Consider the following 21,198-nt stretch of genomic DNA (forward strand, 5'->3'; position numbering starts at 1 on the left):
GATCATATTGTAGGTATATGTTTAATTTTATTAAAAACTGCCAACCTCTTTTCTAAAGCACTTATACAAAATCACTCTCTTTTGAAATACATTTCATATCATTATTTTTGTTATTTGTCTTTTTTTGTGTCAACTTAAATCATTTAAGTCTGTCAGATCCTTATGTATCCATGCCTTTTTCTGTGGTTAAAGTACTCCGATATCACTGTACGGACTTCATCAGGTTATGTTTCTTTTTAAAGATGGAAATTTTTACCCTGAAATTAATGAATTTATGTTGTATTATCAAATGTTTAGAACATTTATGAAAAATCAGAGGCTGACTGGTAAGGACTTTGACCCAACAGCTCCATGTAATAAAGAGTCCGACTTCACCTTTATTTTTGACCACTGACAGCTCTCCAGCTCCATTCTTCCCCCTTTGCTTTTTGGCCCACGTCCGGGCAGGTCAATAAGACCTCTCTCACTCAGTCTCTGTCTCTGTCTCAGTCTCATTCTCTGGGAATTCATATCACACAAACCCAATCCCATAGGTAGAGACCCCCCCCACAGACACCACCTTTTAGCCACAATTCAAATCAAAGCCAATGCACCACTCCTTTCCTTCAAGCCATTCTGGACCAGCTTGTGTGTGTCCCTCACTCCCCAGAAGCCACTCGTGTGAACGATCCACTTCTTTTCAAACATTTTTGGTGTATGAAGTGTCATTAGTATCAACACACAAACCACTGATTGAAGGAGTCTGATCCCTTCACAAGGCAGCCACAAGAGTCTAGGAGCTGGTGTTAAAACTCAGAGGCAGTGTTTGGGTAGAGGCTAAATGTATATCCAGCTCACAGCTTCGTGCCATGGCAGCATTTGCTTTCTTAGCATCCGTCCAAGTACATAAATTCAGTTATAACAGAGAGCCATATGTACTTAACCTTCCATTTCACAAAAAGTTTTTCTGTGTAAATAAGGCATGATATGAATTTCACACAAACTGAAAGGAGAAGAAATGCTGGGGGATGTATATAAGACAACAAAGGGCAAGAAATTTAGAGAAACAAGTAGCTAAGCATATGGGAATATCGAGATAACTAAGATCAAAAGTCTTTTGAACAAGGAAATGTTACATAAGCCAGTGCAATTTAAAGTGTGGTCCCCAGGCCACCATCAACTGGGAATCTGTTAGAAATGCAAATCCATAGGCCCCACCAGCTCCACTGAATCAGGATTCTGGGAGCAAAGCCCAGCTATCTGTGCTTTAACAATTCCTCCTGATGATTCTAAGGAAAGCTAAAGATTAAGAATTATTGCTTCAGGTGACATAAAAAGCAATTGATTGACCCAGAGTTGCAGGGGATAAAGCTTTTGCAGACAAGAGGTTTATGAGCAGTCTCATAGGCAACTTTTCAAAAGAAGACAGATCTAACAAATGCTGTCAAAGAAAATAAATTATGAAAATAAGACATTATGAAGAAAGACTGTCTTCAGTAAAAGAAATTTAATGCTTGCATATTAAAGGTCAGAGGAAGTAAAGAAGGGATGTGCTAAGGATATTTATGTGCAGTGCCTCTGGGAGTGGAAGTTTCTAAATGGGGATTTGTGAAAGTGAATTAAGTGATTATCAAAAGGAGGAAAGGGGTTTAATAGATTAATCAGCATGAAAGTAGAATTCTTAAAATTAAAGCACCTTAAGTATTTTAAAACAAATCATTTCTCACTATAAATATTGAATCCTAAATTATATATATATTTTTTTTCTATTTCTACTGTCACTATCCTAGTCTAAGTCAACCTGTCTCCCACTTGGTTTCTGGCAACAGTATCCTAACCCGTCTTATTGATTACACTTCCTCTCCTCCAATCGAAACACAGCAGTCAGCGTGAATTGTATCATGTCAATTCCTACCTTATCACTACCCCAATTTTACCATTATATACAATATAAAGTAAAAATTTCTTATAAGATGACCCAAACTCTGCCTACTTTTCTGGTCTTATCTCAAGTATGCCTCTGACTTACCTCTCTCCTTTGTTTCTTTTACGCCAACAGCAGTGGCCCTCAGTATGTTCCTCCAACAGGGCAAACTAGTTAGCAGCCTCTCTCCTTGATTTACACACTGTGGGCCCTGCTCAGCATTCAACTCTCAGTTTTGTTAGGGAACCTCTGGCTGAAACCACTAGCCCTGGCCAGGCATGATAATAACCGCTTGGCTTGCGTAAGTTGTCTCACAACAGGAGGTCCTGATAAGGAGCACAATACTGACAAGCTACTGCCAAAACCAACCAGAAGAATTCGGGAGCCGCCAAAATGAGGGAGGAGATGCCAGCCCATAATACATCCTGCCAACTTCCCAAAAATCCTCACACTTGAGTCAACCTTGGCTGAGATACACGCAGCACCAGGAAGGGCCCTGAGTCGGCAGACCAAGTATGGGTACGAGCAAGATTGGCCAGAGACAACTTGGAAGGCTCACCCCACCTCCATAAAACCTGAGACTTTGAGCCACAAGGCACAGCAGTGCTGGGCTCCCTTACCCTGCTGCTCTCTGCTCGAGCATCCCTTTTCAATAAAGTCTTTTGCTTTGTCAGTATTTGTGTCTCCTCGGACAATTCATTTCCAAGTGTTACACGAGAGTCCACTCTCGGGCCCTGGAAGGGATCCCCCCCACCCCCCGTAATAGTTTTAATACCATATTTGTAGAGAGAACTTTCCTAACTACTCAACCCAATATAATGTCAGTCATTCTGTATTATATCACTTTATTTTTTTCATAATACTATAATTAGCAGGAATTATTTTATTGATTCCTTTGTTTATTTATTGATTGTGTCTTACACCAATAGAAAGTAAAATGCAACAGCCAGGACCTGTGTGTCTGTGGAACCACTTTCTCAGCACTTAAACTATAGAACCCCAGGCACATAAAAGTTGTTCAATAAATGCTTGTTGAAATATATAAAGTTTTATCTTAACACTATCCTTTTATTATTCATATGTCAACATTCCCCACTGGACTGATAGTTCTTTGAGGATACAGTTCATGACATTTTTCTTTTGTGTGCCTCAAACCTAGAAAAATACAAGGAATAAGGTAAAATTCTTGATAAATTGATAATCATGGACAAATTTTTTTGCATTACCCAACAAGTGCATTTACTGGTCAATAAAGTAACTTGAAAACTATATATCACTACTTTGGGGACTTTGAATAAGCCCATTTATTCAGCTGTAAAAGGAGCCTAACAAAACTATATTATTTCTCTTCCAGAATATTTGTGTTAATGAAATGAAATGCAGTAAAAGTTATGTGAATAAATCTTATCATCAATTTTCTCTTCTTTATTTAAAAGTTATTCTTTTCTTTTATTCCTGTTTCTTGGGCCAGGATTGGCAAAATATAGCCTGTGGGCCAAATCTTAACCATCATTTGTTTGTGTACAGCCTGAGGGCGAAGAATAGGTTTGACATTTTGAAGTGATTGAGAAGAATCAAAATAAGAATAATGACACATGAAAATAATGTGGAAGTCAAAATTCAGTGTTCATAAATAAAGTTTATTAGCACACAGCCAAAATACTCCACGTATTTCCTATAGCTGCTTTTGTGCTCCAAGGGCAAGGGTGAGTAACTGAGACAGAGACCATATGACTTACAAAGCCTAAAAGGTTTACCATCTGGTCCTTTAGAGAAAAACTGTGCAAACCCTTGGTTTAGACCACACCTCAAATACATATCAGTCTACCCCTTGCATTTATGCCAATCATGTGCTCCATGGCTGCCAACTGGCCCGTATTTACTCTCACAATACCCTCTACTTCCCTAACATAACACACACTCTGCTGTATTAAAAGATTGTGTTTCGGGCTTCCCTGGTGGCGCAGCGGTTGGGAGTCCGCCTGCCGATGCGGGGGACACGGGTTCGTGCCCCGGTCCGGGAAGATCCCACATGCCGGGGAGCGACTGGGCCCGTGAGCCATGGCCGCTGAGCCTGCGCGTCCGGAGCCTGTGCTCCGCAACGGGAGAGGCCACAACAGTGAGAGGCCCACATACCGCAAAAAAAAAAAAAAAAAAAAAAAAAAAAAAAGATTGTGTTTCATTTCATTTTCTGTCTTCTCATTTAGACTATAAACTCCACAAAGGAGAGGATGGGTGGCGAAAATCTAGCACATAATTGTTGCTAATTAATTACTATCTGTGCAAAGACTGAATAAAAAATGAATATGTGTTTGTATTTAAGATATACAAATATATAATTTTTCTTTGCCATTTTACCTAAGGGTAACTTGAAAAGGGTTTTACATTCTTACCAACAGGCAAAACTATCACATTATTTAAGTAGTTAAACATGCTCCTTCAATTTGTCAGACGTGACTTTTTCATTATGAAAAGAAATTCCAAGTTTCCTTATCACAAGGAACTTTCCTTATCCTTACTGCATAAGAAACAGAGTTAAGTGCTGAGAGCCATCAGCTTAATTTCTCCCTTATTAATCCCATTCACACATGTAGGGCATTTAATATCTCCCTGTATTGAGCCACTTCTAACTACAAGACACTTGAATACAAGAACTCAGAATGGACAGATTGATGTATCACTGATTATTCTGAAGTATGGTCAAAGACTGAGAGTTAAATCTTTGCAATAGCAAAAGAATCCAGAGAGCCCTGCATCCTGCTTTTCTTTTACAAAAATTAGTATTTCTCATTATTACAACTGGAAATATAATGATTTCAGCTAAAAACAGAGTTAAAGTTCAGTCTTTCTTTCCCTATCCAGAGTGACAATAATTAGTGGGGCATCTTTCAGACAATACTAGGGTTCGATTGTAAAGAAAGAGGTGAAGTAAATGAGAAGATTAAATAATTCAAAGAAATGTCAAAAATTTAGATAAATTTACTAAAGAAAGCACAGGCATCTTGAGTTTTTTTCTGATACTGAGATAATGTATAGCACTATTATTCAGATATACATATAAGTCACCTCTGAAGCTATCTTTTTAAACTTTTGTAGTACACTGGGTCTTGGACTTGACCTTGGGGTTTCCAGGGAACACTAAGTGAAAGTCTTGATTTTTCTGGATAAGATGGATACAGCCTATATGGTCTAATCTGTGGATTGCTAGATATCACCTAACTTGGTTAGTATGAGTACGCTCACATTCTATCCTGTTGACCAAAAATACCTACATTCTCACGGTTGATGTGAATTCTAATCCCAGATGTACATACAAGGGTAAATTATATGAAGGCTATCACACCAATAACTATTACTTTCATAGGATTTTTAAAAATATTTCCTACTCCTCCTAGTGAGATGAGCACTCTTGAGCTCCATGTCTTGCTTCTCTAAGTAAGTAAGCTGAGCACCACTGTTATTCTGTCTTCAAACAATGCATTATTCCAAGTGACACCAACTTATGTACAGTCAGTCCCCTACATACAAATGAGTTCCTTTCTTGAGAGCGTGTTCGTTAAGTCCACTGACCTTAAACCAGGCACCCCCATACTCTACTCATCTCTGGGCCTAGCACACCTTTCAGATCTTTTGATAACACAACACCTTGCCTAGCTGCTGGTTCTTTCTGTAGATCAAAGAAGTAGAAATGAAGAAAGAGTAATTAACAGATGACCAGATCTCTTCTCTAGCTTCCCTTTCAGTAGTCTTGCGAACAAACTGTGTGAACAAGAGAGCATCTAAAGAAAAATCACGAGAAGTCGACAAGGCTGCACACGAGCCTGCACATAGCGGCGGACGGCAATGACCCTGACCCCCCATCTCAATGATTAACTGAGATTACTTCCATTTTGTCCCTTTAAAAAACTTTCATGGCTGAGCAGAATCTTTGGAGGTGGCTTTTGGGGGACACTGAGTGTACCATCTCCTCAGACTGCCAGCATTCTGATTAAAAGCAACTTTCTTTTCTACCAATATTTGTCTCTCTCTCTCTCTCTGATTTTCTTGAGCAGTGCACAGCTGGACCTGAGTTCAGTAAAAGTCATCGGATCTAATTTTACAAGTGAGGGGGGAAAAAAGGGGCCCAAGCAGGTTTAGTGACAAATGCCACGTAGTAAGTACACAAACTAGAATTATTTCTTCCTGTTTCATTTCAGTGCTGTCAGTTCAATGTCTGAAATATCTACTGGATATGCACCTGGTAGGCACCTGTCCTACTGGAAGTGAGTCTGCTTGTCCTAAAATTATGCAAAAACCACTACATTCATCTTATTGTAGATGTTTTTTTTTTTTTAAACTGTGAAGCTGGGTTACAAACAAAAGGCCCCACAGAGTCAAAGGGAAAAAGAACTTACCTCTCTGTGAAGTCCAGCACTTTCCCCCGACTGAATTTTTGATTTGAGGTAAGATTGAGATTGATAGTTTTCTTTTTTAATGTTTCAATTGGGCTTTTTGTTTATTTTTCAGTTGTCCCTTAGAACGATCTCCTTATTTTCCTAATATAAGTTAGGAAGCAAAGAGTTACCACTAGATAGAAAGCCTGCTCTGCCTGTTGCTAAATTTAGGATCTTGGACAAGTTACCTTCCTTCTTTAAGGTTCATCTGCCACGTCTACAGAATACTCCAGTGGGTATCTCAAAGATTTCAAATGAGAAGAAACAGGAGGGGATGAATAGAAGATATATGCCAATAAATAAGTATATTAATCATGGGGATGATAATGAGGAGGCGAAGAAGAAGAATGCACAGCAGATAAATAGATACTGAGAAAGTTTAGGGTGCCTTCTGTTCTGTTCTTGTTTTTCATGACATCTCTAGTTGCCTGCTTCAAAGTGACCTCCAGCTAAAACTGGAATGCTCACTTCTCTCATTTAGATTGGGAAATCAGGATCTAATTTGGAAGTCAACAGAAGTCATGTGTGGCATAAAAATTATAGAAAGAAGATGCAAATACAAATAGATCAGCTAGAAAACATATTAACTGTTCCTCAAGCAATTCACAAAATGGCTCTGTCAATGCAAACTTATTTAGAAGTGACTATAATTTCTCAAAAGTTAACAGGATTGTTATTGTCCATTAATTTTGGCCAATGGTTTTTAACTGTCCTTGCATAAAATAAAATGAATTTAAAGAGCAGTTAAATTACTAAAGAAACCTGTTAACTGGGAATTTTTTTAAAGTTAATTATAGCCAGTGGAGTATTTAAAAAACTCATTTGTTCTGCTCAATTGGAGTAAGAAGATTTTGCTCCACTCCATAATTTAAATATCCCATAAATTTGTTTCTAAATGTTCAGAACAATAAAAAGGTACATTACACATTATTATAAAGGCTCCAAATTATGGGGTGAATAAATGAAAAAAAAAGATTACATGTGGTAAGGAGACATCTAAGATGGTTCTTAATGATCCCACCTTCTCACTAGTAATCTTTATTTATTAAATAGTGACTAATTGTCTCTTTCACAATGTTTGCTTAAGAGTAAATCTAGAATGTTTTTCAAAGTATTTGTTATGTATACAGTAAGTGAAGCTAATTTTGAAATTTTATTTTGGGGAATGACATGTCATATTTGAATATGAAAAGAAATGAAGGGTCAAGTTAAAGGTCGTATCCTATTTAAAATGTTAATATGTGATAGACTGAATTAAGAAAAATGCAAATTTATTTCAACTGAATGGAAAGCAAACAATGGGATCTCAATTCTAGCTTGGTAAATCCCATTATGTTTTCTCTCAAGGGTTATTTAAATTTTCCTGAAATTTCTCCATAGCAAGTGAATTGTAATTTATTTTAAGTTAGCACCTGTTCATAAAACAAAAAACATATTTAGTGGAACTAAGATCATGGTCACAAAATCGAAATGACAGAAATAGGAATTGCTTCTGTAAATGACTTTACAGAATGAACGCCCTGTGAGAGGTAACATACCTACACTATTCTTATGCATATGCCATAGTTTTAAAACTCTCCAGAATTTCAATTATGCAAAGAACTCTTTTGTTATACTTTTCGTAGGTTGTCATTAATGAATGAGTGAGTTGTCTGAATGATGAGATGCTTTCTAGTTGCATTCTCAGTTGAGATTACGATAGGACTGTCATCTGAAAGAGATATGATTTCAAAATTGTTGGATAACAGAGGAAGAACCTGGTCCAGGAAAGCACAAGATACAATCCACCTTGGCTATTAGTGACTTTATGATGTGCACTTCAGATTGAAGCCACTGCAGATTGATCTAAGGGCACTTCATCTATTCTTAGCAATGCCAGAAGATCAACTAAGCTTGAGTCCGTAAAAGAAAAAAGGCTTTACTAATCAAGTGTATTTAAGACTGTTTTATTTCATTCTCTGTGTTTTTAAAGATATCACAGATGGCAATCTTGAAGGTTTTCCAATAATGAAAAATATTCATTTACAGCTGAGCCAGTACCCACTGATAAAAGGCGAGGCCTTGAGAGTTAGAAAAGCTGTCTTCTCTTAGGCGCCAGACAGTAATCAGTAAGACTGAGCAATGTTATGAGTGATAAAAATCCATTAAGACTCAGGTCTGTGGCAAAACTCTAATTGAGGATATAACCTTTCCACCTATTAGTTATCATGGCTTATAGTAGCACGTGAAAAAGAAAAGCACGGCAGAGAGGAAATAAAGAAATAAATGAGATTTGAGAAATCTACACAAGGATGAACTTTAATACATATTGGCTCACGGAACTGTGTGGAAATAGATCAAAAGCCAAATAAGTATTTGAGGCAGTTTTATTGACAGTGAAACCAGACACATGAACTAAAAAAAGCTTATGATTGTTGGAGCCTTAAAAAATCTTTACACCCACTACTGTGCTCCAAATTAGCATGGGCCGGACACAGGTTGTGAAAGCTGTGTGGCCTTCAAGAAAGGCTTCTTCCCCTTCAGATATTAACATGATACCTCAGATATTGATCAACTTCAAATATTGACATGAGAGGTGGAGAGTCATTTTCCTCATAATTTATAGTGTACAGGACCACAATGAGGCACTTCCAGGTCTTGAGAGAGAGAGAACCTCACATTTATTATGAGATGTGGGCCCTCAATTGGGATGCACCAACTAGATGGGAATTTGGAAGATAATCCTTCCAGAGAAGGTAAGTGTGTTTTATGTCTGGAAAGAAGATAAATTTGATAACAAAAAGGTGGGCTAAGGAAGAGATTGGCCAGTTGATCACAAAATAATTTCCATTCTCTCCTGGGCACAGTATTAGACTACATTTCTCAGTCTGCCTTTCAGTAGGTTGTACCTGGAATGAGTTTTGTCCACCGGAACGTGGGCTGAAGTGATGTACACCATTTCCACATCTGGCCTCCATGCTCTCTCCTCACCCCACCTACTGGTGGATGTTGATGACCTGGGTGACCTCTAAAGCCAAGTGTGGAAGATGCCAGAGACTGCATCAGTTTGTGTCCCTAAATGATTGCAGAGAACACAGCTTCCCCTACCCCTACCTTGACCACGAACTGAATTTTACGTGAATGAGAAATTTAGTTGTGTTATACTACTGAGATGTTGTGGGGTTGTTTTTTTTTTCTTAGTGGCAGCTATCTTCACCAGAATTAATATAAAAACAAGTCATTTGTGGGTATATATGTCCCAAATATTATATCTCCATGACTTTTATTTTTTCTGTATATATATGGTGCTTTTTGATTAGCGAGAGTTCTTAATTTTGACATAGTTGAATTCGTAAATTTTTCCCTGTGGAGTTAATTCTTCTGGCCTGCAGAGAAGAATCATCACTGACCCTTTTGGTGATGTTGGTGCTTCTCTCACCAGTGCATCCCCAATATCTTTGGTGAATGGTTTGGCCTCTGGGCCCTCCTGTGGAACATAATCTTCTGATGGGTCTCTTGGCCTCACATAATATATCTGACTCAGAATACCCACTTCCAGGGGCTCTTGAATCCTTCCCCACCACTTACAATGGCAATTCAGGCAGTTGCCTTTCACTCACCATGTGTTACCATTTTCTCCAGGCTCCCAAGGGCCACCCTAGGAGTAAACAACATATTCCGAGATATATATTCAAAACTAAACATATTATAATTTATCGTTAGTTTAAAGGACTTGGATAGCATGTCTGGGCTTAAAGCATTGGAATCTTTTCTGTACTACGTATTTGGTTGGGGTGAGGGGGTAAGGGATGGAGACTAGAGATTAGAATAGTTTCATACTACTAGTGAGTCATGTATATTTAATGGAATTTGATGTAAAGTTGAGTTCATAAGGAATTGGTAAGGATATAATAGAAAAACTTCACTATGATACCATGGAGGCTTATGTGCTTGGTGTTTGTTTTAACTAAGCGAACACTGATGGGTTCACTGAAATTAGCTATACTCGCTTGGATCTCACTAAAATTTTGAGTTATGATTTGTGATAGTTATGACTGTTATATTAAATCAGTAAGACCAATTAATTTTCTCATTCCATATAAATACAAGTTTACTTTTGATAACATTAGTTTTTATTCTAAGAGTTTGTCTGACTAAAGAAGTTATCTTACAATATGAGAATTAGAAAGGAGATACAGTCCAGGACTCAAGATCTATTCCTGGTAATTCATATGATGTTAATAGTCTTCATACTTTTCAAAATAATTTTTTTTAAAGATTAAATCTCATGCTGCCAATTAAATTGCCCCGTCCCTGCAGATGCTGTTTTTAATATATGAGATGTCTAATAGTGTTTTTAAAAATACTAAACATGTGCTTCATCAGAACCTATTTGTAATGAGATTACAGCAATTAAGTAATTGGAAAAGCATGTCTGAACATGCTGAATAAACTCTTCTGAAAGAAATAATAATTTGTTTAATATTAATATATTAAAATATGAATATATAGCTAATTTTTGTCAACCTCACAGTTTTCACTTATTTGGCAACATAAGCTTATCCAAATACTAATATCCAAGGTAAAAGTTGGTTCACCACCCTCATCTATTTATCTCACTTCAAGTACTCACTGTTTTTTTAGCCACCAAGGAAACAATATATAAACAGAAATAAGCTATTGGTACAAACACTCAGTGTTAGTATTTCAAACCCTTTCTTTCAGGCTTACGACTGAAATGCAATCAATTCATCATTCTGGATGTTAGAAATAAAACATCCAGCTTTTAACCATTTGCCTGTGGTGACGGTTTAAGGTGGAGAAGTATCACCATATTGGAAATAGCAACATTGTTTACAAAGAGAAGTATAGTGAGAAACTACAAAGTACAAAAGTGGTTTGTTATTCTCTTTCGCCTTTTCTGGTATCCTGAAATGACCCTTGAACCCACATCAGAGACTACCAAGTCCTAGTAGCAACAGTCTAGTTCTTTAATGCTCTAACCTGAACCCACTCAAGTGTGTGAAACATTTTTTTAAATGATTAGTGTTTAAGACATTAAGTTTGTACTTCTGGGAACGACTAAGAGCCATACTGAGAAGGAATACATTACGGTAATGAAATGTGAGGTAAGAGCATTTTAATGTAAGCATCTAAATGTAAGACTCCTCAATAAAATTTTCCGGGAACTTCTGCAAGTAGAAACATGGGGAGTTCATTTTTATAGATCACTGAGATTCTCTATACATCGTAATGAAGAAATGTCTAAGCTGGTTGAGCTCTAGGGAGTGATTATGTGTCCTTGAAGAATAATGTGAATGTGGTTTCTTCAGTCTCGGGTAGTGGTCCCATCCGATACCCATTCACAATGCACAACCTTTACGACGGGTCCCAGAGTAGGTCCTGAGCCAATCCTGACAGAGGCAAGAGCCATCAGTGTGTCAGCCCTAGCTTCTGATGGGGCTTCATTAACTTATCCACTTGGATTTGGTGCCTGCTGACTGATATATTTATTTTGGTCTTTGCTTGTTTGCTTCATAAAGGTAATATTGCTTTTGAAAATATTAAGAAATTCCTGAAAGAGAAACTGTGACCATGTTGCAAGCAGAATAGTATTACTTTTACTATACTCCATCCTGGTCAGATCCCATCCCAAACATTGTGTTGAGAGTATTATGAAATAAGGAGTATTCTATAGTTGGATTTTGTCTCTAGTTAGATTAGAAAGGCTTCCTAAGTCTGGGATGTTCTGCCTATTTTTCACTGCTATTTGAAATTTCTCCCATTTTACTAGAGGTCCAGATCCAACTGTATCCTCTGTGAAGCCTTCTTATTACTTCTAGCTCACAGTGAATGTTCCTATTTTTGAATTGCTAAAGCACATTCTGTCTCAACTTTTAACTGGATAATTATTAAAGAGTTTTCATTAAATTTTTATATGTGTGTGTCATCTCACAAGTGAGACTTATGTGCTAGTCTCTATTATTTCTTTTCTTATTATTTTTTCTTTGCTGTTGCAAATAAGCAAAGCCCAAGAGAATAAATAACATATTAATTAGCGGGGGCCAGATCTGAGTGGGGAAGTGAATATGAAGCCCCATCAGAAGTTAGGCCTGACTCATAGAAGGCTCCAACCTCTATCAGGATTGGCTCAGGACTCACTATTAGGGTTGTGGGTTGTGAATGCACGTAAGATGGTACAACTACCAAAGGCTGAAAACCTAATTCACATTTACCTTTAAGGATTCACAATCATTCCCCAGAACTTAACCAGCTTAGATTTTTCTTCATTAGGATTTATAAAGAACCCCATGATTTTTAAAATGAGCTACCCGTGTTTGTATTTGTAGAAGTTCCAAGAAATTTTCATTTATTGAGGGGTCTTACATAAAAAAGCTCTTACCTCACATGTCATTACCCTATCACATCCCTTCTTAGCATGGCTCAACAGACTTTCACCTAAACTGTATTTAATACAGGTCTCATATATGAGTAAACGCCCTCCTACGCATTTAAATCTATGATATTTCATTCCTGGTTCTACTTACTAATTGTATAATTAAGAATGTATATGGAAATTACCTAAGGGAAGTCTATTCAAATTTCTGGAATTAACTTCTCTTATTATTGGTACCAAGATGGAAAAAAAGAGAAGATCGGCCATCAAAGTGAGAATAAAATCATTTGAAAGATGTTAAAAACATAGCTCATGATGGCGGATTAAAAAAGGACCATGAATCCAGGATTAAATTCAACTTCACAGCAAAGGACAATCACTTTTAGGTTTGTATACACTGTTTCTTATTGCTTCTAGCTTTCTGGCTATTCCACCAATTCCCAGCAGGAAGAGCAAGAATGATAAAGGATATTTGTAATTTCACTGTGATTCTGAGAGACTCATTCTCTTTTTACCATGAATAGCAGTTTTTCTTAGACTTTAAAGTACATAAAAATGCCCTGAAGAGTTTAAGAATCAAACTCTAAGGTCCTACCCACAGACATTCTGATTTGGCCAGTCTCAGATGGGGCCTGGGAGTCTGCATTTTAACAAGAACCTGAGAATCTGAATGCAGATGGTCACCATTAGCTCAAAGGTTTTTGCTTCCAAAATACTTCCCAAAATAATATTATTTCACATATGACTGAACTGGCTGCACCACTACCTGGGTATGTCAAAATATATATATATCAAGGATTAATTTTTTCTTTGGTTATCTGTACTTCCCACGTGCTCTGCGTCGCAATTCTTTCTGAGGCTCAGATGGCTACCATGGTGTCAGTACGGAAAAAAACAATGAACTTACAGGAAAAAGTATGCTTGGTAGACATTACCGTGTCATTTTGTACAAGCCATAGATATTGCTTTTCCTTATGTAAAACAGCTAATAACTTCCCTGCCTGGGTTGCTGAGACTAAAATAAGAAAACGTGTGTGAATCATTTTAGTAAATTTAGTACATCAAGTAGTAAATTTAAAAAACATAGTAAAAGGAAAAATATTCTTATCCATAGCACTGTTCCTTTTGAAAGAATATAGCCCCTCTGATTAACAATGGCAAGTTTAAAGACTAAAACTTGTTTGAAAACTTAACAAAGCAACAGGTGCCAAAAATGTTCCAGACTATATTATCTGATCAACGATTAAGTATTTTACATCCAGGAAAAGTGTCCTATTACATTTTTTAAAGAGAAGCATTCACCTTAGGAAAAAAATCTCTATTTTTCCCCCCTTTGGGAATTTGCATTAATCTACAATTTATCCATTGTTATATTTTTCTATTTGAAAAAAATAATACAGTACATAAATTTCATCAACCTGAGAGCAATACCACAATATGCTGAAACAGAGCTGAATATAGAATACACAGATATTGTTTTAACCTAATTCTTTAATCCAGATCTTTGCTCTTAAGAGTACTTTGGTTTTCACTTTTGAACAACTCTAAATAATTTTTGCAAGCACATTACCAGACCAGTCAATGCACAGCGCAGAGCACAGAGAGGCCTCTGTTATAGAAAATGCCAGACCAATCTGTGGCATCCACAGAGAAGCCTGAACAGTCTTCACAGTCACAGTGAAGTACTTCTAAGAAGGGGATGAGTCTCAAAGTGACTCAATAAGGCAAATGCCAACTACCTGGCCTCAACACAGCAGGATCATTTCATATTTTGAATATTTCCTAGAGTTGTGGCTTTTAGAACAGCCTTCACAGACACATCACTTGCATTTTCATTTTCATTCCCCAGACCTTTACTATATGACCTAGGTAAGGTATTTGGAGCATAGTATTCAAAGGCAAAAAAAAATGAAGACAGTATTCTAACAAAAGTTCAGAATAACAGCTGTCTTCAGAGTAATGTTGTCTGTGACTTCAGCTGCAAAAACAAAAGCCTTAGCAAGATTTTACAAGGTGATAAGTTGATTATAAGACAACCTTTCTGCTTATAGAAGAAAAAAACAATATCCAAAGAGATTTTTAAAATTTATCCAAAAATTAAAATCTGATTAGTGATTAGCCTCTCTTGAATCTTTCTTTTTTTTTTTTTCTTCTATAAAGATGACTAGAAATTATTCAGGAAGTATGTAGTTTAATTTTAACATTCCAAATTCTTTAGGTGAAAATTCTTTTGAATTCCACTTCTAGTATAACTTTTACACAATTTGAACTCAACGGAACATGCTGAACTAGAAGATCAAGGCTGAGCTACTGAGTCAGAAGTTCCTGTTTTCAAACTCCAAATCCCTGAAACTGAGCTTCAATTTCCTCATATGTAAAAAAGACACACTAATCCATATGTTCTGGCATAATTTTGAGGTCCAACTGAGATAATGTATCTGAAAACGTTCTGAGGACTGCTTGACACATTGCAGGTAATAAGTGGTATTTTTCTGTTGTTTACACTAATGATTGATGAAAAATTGAAAGTATAATTGAGGAATCATAGTTCAGGCATAAAAAAATGCAGCCATTGAGGATCTGGTCTCAGACACATCCCTGCACCACTGAGAACTCGCATTTTCTCTGAACTGCATCAAAACCAAGGACATCACAAAGAGCGTTTAGAACAACATCCGCCAGCTGCAACCTTATGATCTCCAGGTCCTGCCTTGTAACTTAGCAACCATTTCAGAGCCCAGCCAATCCTTGCTTAATAAGCACCCTTACTTCTTGCCAGCTCCAATTATAATTCTTGACAAACAACTTCTGTAACTAACTGTGGCCTTGCCGTTTTTGCCTTTATAAGCTTCCTCCATTTTGTAGTTCAGTGGAACACAATTCAAGTGCTTCTTGAATCTGTGTCCCCTGGGCTGCAGTCTTAACAAACCTCAAATAAAAGCCTCTTTATTTCAATCGGGTCTCTTTCTGAGATTTTGGTTGATATGATCATATTATCAGATATAGATTTCTGTCAACATATTCTGTTTTAAAGTATAACACAACTACAGAATATCAGAAAATATAAATGGCCAATATATGTCCAGTAAACTGAGAGGAGGAAAATTTAGTAAATGAAATTCAACATAGAGAATGCTTTCTGAAACTGAGATGTGAGTGGCAGGGAAATGAACCAAGTGTGCAGGTTCCACCATTTAAGAGCTCACACAGCATCTCTGAGCCTCAGTTTCGGTATCCATAAAACAGTAATGATAATATTTACCTCTGTCATCAATCAGAAAAAGTCTTTGTTAACTGGATACTGCTATATGAATATGTTAATTTTACCCATAATTTTAAAAATTGCAGAGTAATTTAAATGTAGGTGAAGTGAAGTAAACGTATGCATTTCATACATTTGGACTCCATAAAATTTTTCTTTACCTCACCCCCTTTTGGGGGATTTTGTAGAACTGTAAGGGGAGTGAAATATTAATACCTTTTAGAAAACCGTATTTTATTATAAATTACTATAGCACTTTATGTACAAATACAAGTTGAAATACAGAAGTATATAAGTTTGGACACTTGTGTATCTCATTAAGTCTATTTCATAGTCTTAATGAATGTGGTAGGTTGTATTTTCCTAAAAGCTCACAGCAATAATTTCCATCTCATATGTTCCTTTACAATGTGACCTTGACTTGGCCCCATCAAGATGGGGAGTTTAGCCCTATCTTCTTGAATGTGGGCAGGCTTGTAACTACTTTGAGTAAGGTGGAAATGACACAGTGTTTCTGAGACTAGGTCATAAAAGGAACCAGGAGCAGGTTCCCCCTGCCTGCTGGAACACTTATCTTGGAACCCTGGCCCCCATGGACTAACCTCAGGTCAACATCCTGTGGGGAAGTCACAAGGAGATCTTGTCTAGGTGCTCTAGTCAGCATTACTAGCCTTCGAGTCATCCTAACACGGGTGCCAGACATGTGGATGAATGAGCCTTCAGAGGATCCCATGCTCTAGCTGCCAATTAACCCCCACCTTCAAGTCTTGGAAGTGGAGCTCCCGGGCATTTTGGAAGCAATCCTTGGTGCTGTGTTTGATTCTTGTTGCCTCAGAATCTGCCAGCCTGATAAAAATGGCTGTCTTCAGTTGCAAATTTTTGGTTACTTGATTCTGCGGCAAGAGTTGCTGGAGCAGGATATTTAAGCACCCTAATGTTCTTCTAATGAATGTAATACAAATGCAATACTGAAGTTATTAATAGAACAAGAATGTCTTTTACATTGGCCAGAGCTAGGTCAGAAATAAATGATAAACTTACTCCCTGGGTTGTGCATTATTAAAACAAATTAGGAAAAGTGATTCTGAAATAATCAAACAAGACACATTTGAAGAATCAGATTTAAGTGGTCTCTCTGGAGGAATTCAAGGAATATCTTATTAGTTAGAGGATAAATTAGGTTAACTCTAAAAATTCCTCCCAAGCCTGTGCTCGTCTGACTGTTACAGGGAGTGTGTCAAGGATCTATGGTATTCACCCGTAATGGAATGTAACACCAAGCTTTGTTTGGTGGATTAAGAAGTATAAGAGATATCCCAAAGTGTCATTTATGCTGTATCCTCAGGTGTCTCAGCATTGAGCCTGCTGAATAATATATAGAGGGGATTTCCTTAGGTAAATATTTTCTCCTCTAGAGAGGAACTGAGCTACAATTTAGACATTTCAATAAGTCAGGACCATACATACAACATCACACAAAGTTCACATGAGAATTGCTAGCTCAATTTGATTTCGAAAACTAATAAAATTGCAACCTCAATTTGATTTTGGATCTACAACATAGAAGAAAATTGCTTTAGGTGATGTGTATTTATTCTTTGATTCAATATTTACCCTTATTGCTACTTTCTCCTGATAAGTAATACTTCTAAAATTGTCTCCTTATTAAGCCCTTACATTATTTCTATTTTTGTATTATAAAGCATGCTGTGAAAAATAATACTATCTGAATTGTTCACTTAGTATAATCATTGGGAGGGGAATACAGGGTCAAAGCTTAAAGTCTATTTTTTAGTCTATCAATTTAAATACTGTTCTATGATGCTTGCAAATGAATTCTGATTTATTTTTAGGGTCCAAAAGCTAAACACAAATTGGAAATAGACAGATTTCCCTCCACTCTGTAGAAGTTAATGACTATTTCTTATGCTAGGTCCTAGTAAATTTGGGGTTCATGAGTATTCTATGAAATAAAAACCCAAAGTTCCTATAGTCCAGCCCAAAATACTGTGATTCTTCTTCCTTAGCGCTGATGAATGATTATACAGTCCAGACAAACCTGGAATACTCAGTTCTATAAATTGAATCACAGGCCAAAGTAAAAATCTTCATGATACTTCAATTCTATCTAACCGGGTGCTTGAAACTTAACTGGGACTTTAGTGATTTTTAAATTATATGGAAGTGAAGAATTTGTATACATTATGTATTAGTGAGCACTAAACGTAAAAGACTGAGTTTGTTTCTTTATTAAATGCAGTATTTAATATAAAGATAAATGGTTTTCATTAACCAAAATTATCTGTTAAGAAATAAAATAGGATATATTTAATAATAATAAGTCTGCTAAAAACATCAATAGCAGTGCAGCAACTTCCTTTCTTACCATGGGCCAAGAACTCTGCTAATCACATACTCATTTCATCCTCAAAACAACCCTATGGGATAAGTTACTACCCATATTTCACATATTGAGGAAACTCACATATTGAGGAAACCCTATGGGATAAGTTACTACCCATATTTCACATATTGAGGAAACTCAGCCAGTTAACTTGTACAAGGTCACCCAGTTAGTAAGTTGTGTGGCCTGATTTGATGTCAAGGAATCAGGTTTCTGAGATTATACACCATGTGGGGCTGACTCATGGGAAAAAATGTAAACTGACAGATTTGGACAGTTAAAAAAAATCAACTACTAAGGGATAGTGCAGCATTTCTCAACTGAAATTGACATTTGTTGAGAGAATTAAACCTTAAAGCCCTAAGGCATTCATTGATGCAATGAATTAACTTCTCTCCTGTTCATTCAGAATGATACTAATTAGGTATCATCTTTGGAATAAATTGAGAGTATAGTCACTGCAATCACTTCCTGTGTTCTGCAACTCAGACAAAGAATCCTTATTGAGAAAGATGGCAGGATCTTTTGAATTAGTTTATAATTCCAGTTCATCTTCTTATTTTTTTTCTTTTTTTTTTGCGGTACACGGGCCTCTCACTGTTGTGGCCTCTCCCTTTGCAGAGCACAGGCTCCGGACGTGCAGGCTCAGCGGCCATGGCTCACGGGCGCAGCCGTCCCGTGGCATGTGGGATCTTCCCGGCCCGGGGCACGAACCCGTGTCCCCTGCATCGGCAGGCGGACTCTCAACCACTGCGCCACCAGGGAAGCCCTCATCTTCTTCTTGATTGATGTATGTCAGGGATCTTTTAGTTACAAGTGACAAAAACCCAAAGGAGATTATGCAAAACCAGTAATTATTTGGTTCATATCGCAGGCATGAATACAGTAATTGCTCACAGAATTAAATGAAGAAATACAGCATCAAAGACTTCAGAGTCTGAAATGAGGGATTCAATTCAAAAGGAAGGTAACTCTCCCCCACCATTTCTCATTCTCAGTTGCCTCTGATCTTCTATAAGTCTGCTTGTGCAATTTACTGTGTTAAATGTCCGTGATAATCTGTGACCAGGGCAGACATTTACACCTTACTACAGAATTTCAGCAGGCTAACATTTTTTGCAGAGTGTATTCATATTCAGTTTAATCTTTACTTATACAATAAAAAAAAAACATCTTTCCTTGTGGATAAACAAATCTAGAAATCAAAAAGCAGATGGAAGAAGCTGTTTGGTTACATTCTATTTGTCATGAAATCAGGTCACCTTAGTGAGGCCAGCACTGTTCCAAGAAATGATAATGCTTCAGTATAATTTCAGTACTTCCTTGCTAGAAGGTTCCAAAGAATATTACTCACACTGATAACTGCTTGTTAAAATTCACTGTAAAGGTATATATTTTCCTATAGACTTATAAAAAGTCCTTCACCTTAACAAGTTTAACATGCCAAAGTTTATATTTGGGACTGTGAGAAACAGTAATTGGCTAATGTTTCAGAACCTGAGAATCATTTTACACTAAATGATTCCAAAAGACCTAATTTGATTAGTACCTAAATGCATGTAATTGAATGGATTTAAGGTTGAATAGAAAGAACAAAATCAATGTTTGTCAAGCCATCTATTTATGATTATAGGGAGGGTGTGAGTAAACCACAACAATAAAAACAAAAACAAATCAGAATAAAGCAGAACAGATATAAGGGTAGGCTGCTAGAATAGCACTGTGCCATTAGAGATTAGGAAGAATCCTGAACCTGAAAAAATAAGTTCTTTTGTCCCATCCAGACCACAGCTTAATAACATTTACACACAGCTCCAAAAATTGCCTATAATTGACTTCGCTTAGTCCTCTGTGTTTGTTCATTTTAATTCATATTAATGGAATCTAGGGGAAAAAATTTAGCACCTTAGATATTTGTAAATACAAAAGTAGCGAATAGGGCTTCCCTGGTGGCGCAGTGGTTGAGAGTCCGCCTGCCGATGCACGGGACACAGGTTCGCGCCCCGGTCCGGAAGGATCCCACATGCTGCGGAGGGGCTGGGCCTGTTAGCCATGGCCGCTGAGCCTGCATGTCCGGAGCCTGTGCTCCCCAGCAGGAGAGGCCACAACAGTGAGAGGCCTGTGTACCACGAAAAAAAAAAAAAAAAGTGGTGAATAGAACATAAAATAGGACCTAAAAGTAGAGAAAGTAGAGTTCTTCCAAAATGCCCCAATATAACTAATAAAGAGAAATAGAAAAGAAACTCATGAGAAGGAAACTTGTACCACAAATTTCTTTTAACAGTGGTAGAGTGGCATCATATACCTAGAACAATGTAATTTTTAAAGCACCTGAGCCAGGTTGTTTGGGAGGATACTGCAAGTTTGTTACACAAAATTATGTTTGCTATTAGAACAGATTTTAAAAGGGAACTATTCTTCTGAAACTGGCATTAGCTATAAGATAAGCACAAATTATTCAGTTTAGGGTACAAAGATCTGAAGACAACCTGCTTTGTCATGTACTCCTTCCCCTCATCTATTCTCATTAGATATTATATTTACAGTCCTCTAACATCCTACCATCCCCTATTTCAAATCTATGGCAGATGATGCGAATCAGTCATGGTACTCCTTCCAGAGAGAGCCTAAAAATAAGTTTCACCAAAATTTTTAGCAAGGACTCAGCAAGTTAGCTACGGAAGCATCGCAACACAAAAGGCAACGAGAGTAACAAAAGGAATAACACACATCATCTTCAACAAACTTAATGACAAAGTGTCCACATAAAACCCACAATAGGAAGAAGAAAAGTCCACCCACTCTCACATGGAACAGATT

The sequence above is a fragment of the Leucopleurus acutus genome, assembly GCF_964270905.1.
Source record: "Leucopleurus acutus genome assembly, chromosome: 10".
Lineage (NCBI taxonomy): Eukaryota > Metazoa > Chordata > Mammalia > Artiodactyla > Delphinidae > Leucopleurus > Leucopleurus acutus.